Source organism: Leptonychotes weddellii, chromosome 11, assembly GCF_054177405.1.
Source record: "Leptonychotes weddellii isolate Sample4059 chromosome 11, ASM5417740v2, whole genome shotgun sequence".
NCBI lineage: Eukaryota > Metazoa > Chordata > Mammalia > Carnivora > Phocidae > Leptonychotes > Leptonychotes weddellii.
Genome location: NC_138379.1, coordinates 10195934 through 10205020, shown reverse-complemented (window position 1 = coordinate 10205020; position 9087 = coordinate 10195934). Strand labels below are relative to the sequence as shown.

Below are 9087 nucleotides of genomic sequence, written 5' to 3'. Positions count from 1 at the left end.
AAAGCATAAACAAAACGTACACGAGGGAAATCTGGCCCTAGTCAAACAGCTAAAGGTTATTTACTTTTAAACTCCCTGCCCATAGATCTTTTGAAAGATGAAGTCTATCAAATTATTTCCCCCCATTGCCATCCATTTTTCATGTCCTTCTGGGTGGAAATGGGATGTAGAGGACAGAGGATGGACTTTGGTTTCCAGAAGACTTGAGCACAAATTCCAGCATTGGCTCAATCTGTTTTGTGACCTTTGGCAAGCACGTCTCCAAAATTCCATTTTCTCATCTGAAAATATGTTTAAGAATGCTTTCCTTTCAGAGCTACTGTGAGGATATTATGAAATAAAGTATGCAAAAGCCCAATCCACACAACCAAAAATGGTAGTATCTGTCTTCTTTCCTCTTTATTTCATAGAATCACAGAATCTTAGAATTTTACAGAACCCATAAGGTCAACTAGCTCAGACTCTCTCTCTCTCTGATAGCCTATTTTAAATTTTTTCCCAGTTTTATTGAGATATAACTGACATATAAGATTGTATGAGTTTAAGGGGTTTAACATAATGATTGGATATTTGTATATATGGTGAAATAATATCACAGTAGGCTTAGTTAACATCACCTCACATAGTTATAATTTTTTTCTTGTGATGGGAACTTTTAAGATCTACTCACTTAGGAAATTTCAAATATATAATACAGTATTGTTAACCATATTCCCCATGCTGTACATTACATTCCTAGGATGTATTTATCATATAACTGGAAGTTTGTACCTTTGCCCATTCCCCCTTACCCTCCATCCCCTGCCTCTGGCAACCCCTAATCTGTTCTCTGTTTCTATGAGTTTGTTTCTAATTCCACATATGAGATCACCACTGTCAAGTATACTATTTTCTCCTTACTTTCAGTGATGGAAAATCCATGCCTTTCTAGAACATCCATTCCACCTTTGGACTGTCCTATTGTTTTCCTATAATCTCTGTCTCTTTCTCTCTCCCTCTCTCTTGATGTTAATCATTTAGTCCCAGTTCCAACCCTTGGAGTCATCCAAAAGATATTTTTACATTGAAAAGATTCTGTAAAATATCTAATGCTTTACAAAGGTAACCACTGTTGTTTGAAACATCATTTTGAAGCCAAAAGGCACTCTTGGCTTTCACTACCTCTGGAGATATGTTATTGGAACCAGACCAGAGACTAGGAGTATGATGGAAGCAGGGCCAATGGAAATCAACAGCAACCAACCAAAGCTGGCATCTTCTTTACCCCTGAGCCCAGACAGCCAGTCAGGCTGCCAATAGTGCTCTCTGGGATGTGTCATATCGCACAACCTAGAGAGACCCAATGGTACTTAGGAGAGAATTGGCCTTCCTTTAAAGCCCTGTCAAGTCCTTCCCTTGGTGGCCAATTTAAAGTAGCTACATCCAAATTTTATTTATCTCTTTGTCCAAGACCAGTGCTTCAGGTGCTAGCAGAGATGGTTTCACTGTAATTCCAAGTGTCTGGTCTTAGCCATCTGACTGAAGCCCAGAGTTTAAGGAGTTGTAGGTGAGTCTGCCCTTTGTCCTTCTTTAGGAATGGTGAATCTTAGAATCACAGAATGCAAGAGTTGGAAAGACTTTTGAAGGAAGGGAAGATGGAGCAGGCAGGATGCTGGCATCCTCTCTCCCTACTGCTCTGACTTTAACCAGAGGAGCTGGACTTCACCTATTTTATATTCTGGACTTCTGTAGAAAATCTTGTTTTTAAAAAGGTTCCGCTCTTTTCAAGTGGGAATAAGGAAGGAAAGTGGACTGAAAACACTCTTTATTGTGTAGACAGGAGATAAGAAGATTAAGACTCAGAATGGCAAAAAATTTTTCCCAAGGTCACACAGCAAAAAGGTAGGAGAAACAGGGCTTGAATCAGCATTGTTTTTAAAGCTTTCAGTCTGGTGCTTTTTATGCTATTCAAGACTCATGAGGGTATGCATATGTGAGTATGTTTGCATCAAAACAAATCATCTAGTTTCCTTGGATCCTCTCTAGTTGCTATTGAGACTCCAGCTTTGAGAATAAGATAAAGCAGAAAGAGCTGCTCCTGGAAATGGAGATATAGGTCCCAGTTTCACCTCTCCTACCAACCAGCTGTATAGACATTCACTCGTTCTCTTTGGCTTTACTTTTACTATTTATAATGCGGAAAGGCTAGGCTAACTGGTTTCTACTTCTATTATTTTAAATGTATCTCCAGAATTTTCTGGACATCCATGCAGCATTCAAAATAACATAGGTCCAATGATCTTGTGATTAGGGCAAGTTTATAGTAAATATGTTATAAACCTTTATTGAGCCAGTCAAATATTTACTGGGCACCGATAAAGTGCCAAGCACTATAACAGATAAGAAGAAAAATTGGTGAAAGCAGAAAACCTATTTCTTTCCCTATAAGCTAGTCTTTCCAGGTTTTCTTTATCATACCCTACAAAATCATCTGAACTGCACATACCTTCTGCATCTCAGTTTTATCATTTATTTTGGAGTTACTATCTTATAACTTCATTTCTCTTTATATTTGCAGGTAGCTTTGACCTTGTTAAAAGATAAGCAGACATTCCCAGGAGAGGATAAGAAAACTCTTTCTAGTGATTTTCAGAATTCAGATTCCACATAACCAATCTTGCTTCATCAGTTAAGTTGAGGAAAAGATCATACATCTATTGCAGCTACACCTATAATATGGTCCTGTAGATTGCTCAGACCCTCTGCCAAATTCTTTTAGAGCATTCAAGAAAGAGAACAGGCTCTGCAGTCAATTGGTGATTTAAATCTTGGCTTGGTCACCTGAGTCCTTGATTTGTCATAACCTCAATGAGCTTCTGGTCTGTAATAGGTTTCTTTTCGAATTGTTGTAAATTGAACTCATTCAGCAAATATTATTTTATATCTTCTCCGTGTCAGAAACTATAGAAGGTACTGAGCCTATAATGTCTTCCCAGATTTTATAGTTAAGGATACAGACAGAATAAGTCAGCAAAAAAAAGGAAGTACAAAGCGTAATAAGTGTTATGAAGTAAGCCAACATATTGCTGAAAATATTGGCAATAACAAAAGAAAAAGGCATATGGTCAATGTAGCTATTGTTATGTACAAGTATGTGCACCTGGCTTTAAGCAGCAGGTGCAGTGGAGAACAAACTCTGGATTAGGAATGGAGAGACCTGGATTCAAATCCTGACAGTGCTGATCATTTGTTAAGCAATAAAAATTACGCTTTTTCTCTCTCCAAAACTTGATGTAACTTATTTCTTTTAATCCTCATACTCTATGAGGTGGTCAGTACTATCATTGTCTTCATTTTACAGTTGAAGGAAATGAAAAGAGGAGATTTAAGAGTGATGTGTCAGCTTACCCAAGGCTGCACAGCCTGTGAGGGGGCATGCAGGGTTAGAGACTGGCTCCATCTGACATCAGAGCTCAGCTTTCGATGCCTACAGTTAAGGTAACAGTTGTGGGAATGCTGTGTCAACTCAAAAAAGCTGTTTAAGTGGTGGTGGCTCTCAGACCATGCAAACTATGATATATATTATATATGCACACATATATACATCCATAAAAAATATAATATGCAATATATTCATATAATATACATTATTATATTTTATATTATATTGTTTGCATCAAAACAAATCATCTAGTTTCCTTGGATCCTCTCTAGGATCCAAGTAGTATCTATACTATCCAAGAAGTATCTATAGTTATCTTTATAAGGACATTTAACACATGCCATATACTCTATATCTGTACTTCCAGATAATTCACATCAAAATAACCAGGTTATTGATGTAGTAATCATATAAAATGATAGGTAATTCACTTTTATCACACTCTAGAAATGTATTAGGCTATATATCATAGACTCTTGGCTTGATATGGGAAAGAATCATGGTGAATCTTGCTAACATATACCTTTGATGATGACCGTGAACGTGAGAAATAAGGGAGCAGGGACTGCTTGTCTGGCCATTTATGGTTTCTTTCCCCTGCTGCACTGCAGAATGAACGGTGCTGTTACATCTCAGGGGAATGTGCATTTCTAAACCTACTTGTCTCAACTCAGATCAGCAATAGCTTTCCTCCTGGCTTTTGAAGCAACTGTCTGGTCTCCTAAGCAGCTTCCACTCCTGCTTGCGCACTGGAACACTTCTCTGTTATATTGTTAAACTCATATTTGATGACTAGTTCCCTGTTTACAAAGAAATAATTAAAATTTTAAAAACAAACCAAACCAAAACTTTTATGTTTTCCCTCTTGCCCATAGGAGAAAAGTCAAACTCCTGAGCATGATACTTACCCAGCAAATATTTGTTGAGCTCCCACTATGTGCCAGGTAGTGGTGTAGGTGCTTGCAATACTTCAATGAACAAAAGAGACAAAATTCCTACAAATTGGGGTCTTCCTTAAGCTAACATTATAGTAAAGGGAGACAGAAAATCAACTACCAACAACCAATAGGAGAAGGTGATAAGTCCTATAAAAAGAGCAGAACAGGGTAAAGGGGGACAGAAATTTGGAAGTGGAGAGATTAAATATGAATATATACATACATGTATGCAATTATATATATAGCATATGCAATTATATACATAGTATATGCAATTGTATGTATACATATATATGAAACAATTAAATGTTTTTGCCATCTTTGCTTTTGCTTTCAAAGATCTCTTACAATTTGCCCAGCTCCCACTGTCTCTCAAAACTAGACTTCTGTTAATCTTCTCTTAACCCTGCTCACCCTGTGCTCCTGCCATGCTGACATTTTTAAGGTGTCTCAAGTACTATGCTCTCCTCTGCTTTTGCAAATGATTTTCCCATCTTTAATATAAAGTTCTCTGAACCAACTGCCACCAACCCCCTCACACACCAAATTTTCATCCTGCTAAGCCTTTACTCACTGTTGGAACCCTCCTCAAACACATCTCTTGGAAGCCCCCAGCTGCTATGTCCAGGATCCAGGCACTGTACAAATACTTCCCACGTACCTGTCACATTGTGCTGTGGTTTATCTGTTTCCTGACTGTCCCACGCCTTATGTTGAACATTTTGAACTTAATAATAATGTTTTATTACTTTCTACATCATCCACATTTAGCTCTATCAAACATATGGTGCAAGGTTTGTGATCAGTTGATAATATTTGTGCGAAATGAGCACTGGCACTTCCCAGTTTTGAACTTTTTTTAAAAAGATTTATTGTAGAGAGAGGTGAGTGCGAGCAGGGAGGGGCAGCAGAGGTAGAGAGAGAGAGAAGCAGACACCCCGCTGAGTGTGGGGCTCAATCTCATGACCCTGAGATCATGGCCTAAGCAGAAATCAAGAGTCAGATGCTTAACCAACTGAGCCACCCAGGTGCCCTGAACTTTTATTTATTTTTTTTATTTTTTATTATTTATTTATTTATTTATTTTTTATGTTAAAATATTTATGAGGCAAGAATTTCAGAACAAAACGGAGTAATATACGTAAGGTGCGTTCTGTGGAAAATATTTCATTTTAACTTGCTCATTTTTTTCGGAGAAGAATTGAAGCAATAAGCCATATTGGATCCAAGTTATAAATAAATCAGCTTGGCACATTTGAGTGGAAAAGATGTATAATTTAAAAAAGTAAAGCTAGACCTTATGTTAATGATGGTGGTGATGATATAGCAAGGTTATATAGTAAGGACACAAACGAGTAAGTGCCCAGCTCCAGTCCCACATCCAGGCATCCTGGAAACCACAGCATATTTGTGAAGAATGCAGGGCAATGTAGAGATCTCAGGCACAGAGGTGCATATTTTCATGCCCATTGAACTTTTATTTTTAACTCCTTTCTTTAATCTCTAAAGGGGATGCCAGTGTTTCAACCTATACGTGTTTCATTCCACTGACTAAAGAAGAAAGAACACCTTGACCCCCGTAAAAGCTGGTCAGAATAAACTATGATGATAAGAAACACAGAATTGCCTCTCTGGGTATTTCAATTTCTGACACATTTATTTTCTTTAAAAAAGGAAAGAAGTATCTAGCATAAATCTAAGTGGCTCAATAATCCAACCACAGTGCTTAGAAGCAAATGAGAAAAAAGGGGTATTTAGTCCAAGTTCTATTAAAAACTTCCTTCAGGAAACTGGTGGCATTAGCAGTGAAGGTGATGATCCAGACAATGCAAAAATGCCAGTCCTTTCTGAGCTGTCAGTTTTGCATGAACAGTGCATCAGAATCAGGATGACAGTTATCTCCGAAAGACCCAATAAATGCTGTAGAGAGGAATTCTGCGTTCGATAGAGGTAAGACATTTGCTTTTCAGTGTCTCTTGTGACTCAGGGACTCTATGATTCCATGGCAGAACAAAGCAGTTTCTTCACCTGGATTTTCGCTCCCCAGGAATCTCCCTTTGGGGCTCTGCTGGTAGCAGAGAGAAGATCCATGGCCATGGGTAGGAACATCAGCATGACAACCAATTTCATCCTTTTGGGATTTTCAGAGCATCCAGAACTACAGGTCTTCCTCTTTGTGTTGTTTCTGGGGATCTACTCCATGACTCTGGCTTGGAACCTGGGCCTCATTGTCTTGATCAGGATGGAGTCATGCCTCCATTCTCCCATGTATTTCTTCCTTGGAAACTTGTCCTTTGTTGACATCTCATATACATCCTCCATTGCCCCCAGGATGCTTTGCGACTTCTTCAAGCAGCAGAAGACAATCTCCTTTGTGGGCTGTGCTGCTCAGTTTTTCTTCTTCATTGTCATGGGGGGCACCGAATGCTGTCTCCTGGCGGCTATGGCATATGACCGGTATGCTGCCATCTCCAACCCTCTTCTCTACACAGCCCTCATGTCACCCACCATCTGTTTGGGGATGGTCATTACAGCATACACTGGAGGGTGGCTCACTGGATTGGTCCAAACAAGCTCCATATTCCAGTTGCATTTCTGTGGGCCACGAGTCATTAACCACTTTTTCTGTGACCTGCCACCCCTGCTTGTCTTATCTTGCTCTAGCACCTGCCTCAGCCAGATAGTGAACTTTCTGGTTGTGTGTGCAGTTGGTGGGACATCAGCTCTTGTTGTCCTGGTGTCCTATGGCTACATTGTTGCTGCTGTCATGAAAATCCATTCAACCCAAGGGCAGATGAAGGCTTTCAACGCCTGTGCCTCTCATCTGACCACAGTGATTCTCTTCTATGGCTCTGGTCTCTTCTCATATCTCCATTCTAGTGCTGGCTACTCAGGACCAAGACAAGGTGGTGTCCATGTTCTATGGAGCTGTGATTCCCATGCTGAATCCCATCATATATAGTCTGTGAAACAAGGAGATCAAAGATGCATTGAAAAAACTCAAGGACAGGAAGAAGCAGATGTCCTCTCTGTGTCTTATAGTTCCTTGAGTTAAAAAAAAACCTTAAGTTCTGCTATATGCAAATAGGCATAATAATAAGTAGGTTACAGAATTTGAGTAATGAAGAAGCTATTTCAAGCAAGATCCCCAACCTACATGTCTACTAGACAATTAGACTCAATAAAGGTTTTTCTTCCCTTTACCTTTCTTGTCATGGACTGATGAGTTTTGACTTTGGTCACTTGCAATAGAAAACAAATAATCTTTTTGATGACATTCTTTAGCTTTATGGCATCAGGCACTGGGTCCAGGATGCCATATCTCAGAGCCAGTTGGGTCATAACCCCAGGACCACAAGCATCCACTATGGACCTCTTTACAATATAACACAGCTCATACCAATCCATTCACCACTTGGGACAAGTTTTCTCTTCCCCTTGCCTTGGATTCCTACCTATCCAAGGGTTGATACTGACCAGGATGTCTGACTCTGGTTCAGGAACCTGAGAGCTCTAACTGGTTGGATCTAGCAATGGTTTCTCAGAGCCAGGAGAGCAATAGGATACCTTTAAACTATGTCCGAGATGAATCAATGATCACTTGTGTGGGGTCATGAAGTCCATTGAGCCAGAAATAGGAGCCCAGCAGATCCAAAACTGCGAAGTCACAGTGAGCAAAAAGCAGAGATAAGTTTAAGTAAGAAAATCTAAAGGAGAGTAGAGTGCCAAACGTTTCATTTTCATGACTGAAACCACCCAGTCACTAGGTGGTTTAAGGAATAGGATCAGGGAAGAGAGGCTTCCCCTGGAAACTCTAATTCCATATCTGCTCTCTGGACAGTTCTCACTCTAGGTGCTGTATGGATATTTCCTCTCTGTCCTCACCCCATCCCCAACTAACTTTCACTTTGTGTTCTAGAGTTTTTTATCTTGTCCCCTGTCTCTCTGGAATTTGACCTCAGCCTGTCCCATGAATCTGATATCCCTGCTTTCATTTTTATGCATTATCTCAGAAGGGACTCCACTCCAGGACATGAGATGGGACAACCAAGTCAGTGAGCAGAACTGAACATGGACTTTAAATCGTCTTTGATCCTATTTTACAAGATGGTTCTTGAGCAAAGGACAAACATTTCTGAAGTCCTGCTTCTTTAATAATTGTGTATATAAGTGGTGGTGAATCATGACAGCCATCCCTAAGTCATATCAACTTTGGCTATAAATAGTCTTCCTCAAGCCTTCTTTCAATTCATGCTGTTATTTGATCTAGTCTCTGACCACTTGCATTATTTGTAAAGTGTTTCTTGTTCCTTGACTTCTCCAAACCAGGTTAAGAGTTAGAGCAATGTCACAGAAGACTACCTGTTGTATGATTCAATTTACAGGAGATTTCTAGAAAAGACAAACTGTAGAAATGAAAACACATGGGTGGTCACCTAGAGCTGGTGGTGGGAGCAAGCATCAACCATAAATGGGAATGAGGAAACCCTGGCGAGTGTTGGAAGTATTCTAAAACTGGATCATGGAGGGAAGTTTGCTAAAAACTCACCAAACTGTATATTTAAAATGGGTGAATTTTTTTTTTATTATTATGTTATGTTAATCACCCTACATTACATCATTAGTTTTTGATGTAGTGTTCCATGATTCATTGTTTGCATATAACACACAGTGCTCCATGCAGAACATGCCCTCTTTAAGACCCATCACCAGGCTAACCCATCCCCC

General features: G+C 39.5%; 1 pseudogene; it reads left to right on the top strand.

Annotated features, from left to right (window-relative positions):
• Window positions 1-6162: 6162 nt before the first annotated feature.
• On the top strand, window positions 6163-7554 carry LOC145716046 (olfactory receptor 5A1-like; annotated as a pseudogene).
• Window positions 7555-9087: the final 1533 nt, after the last annotated feature.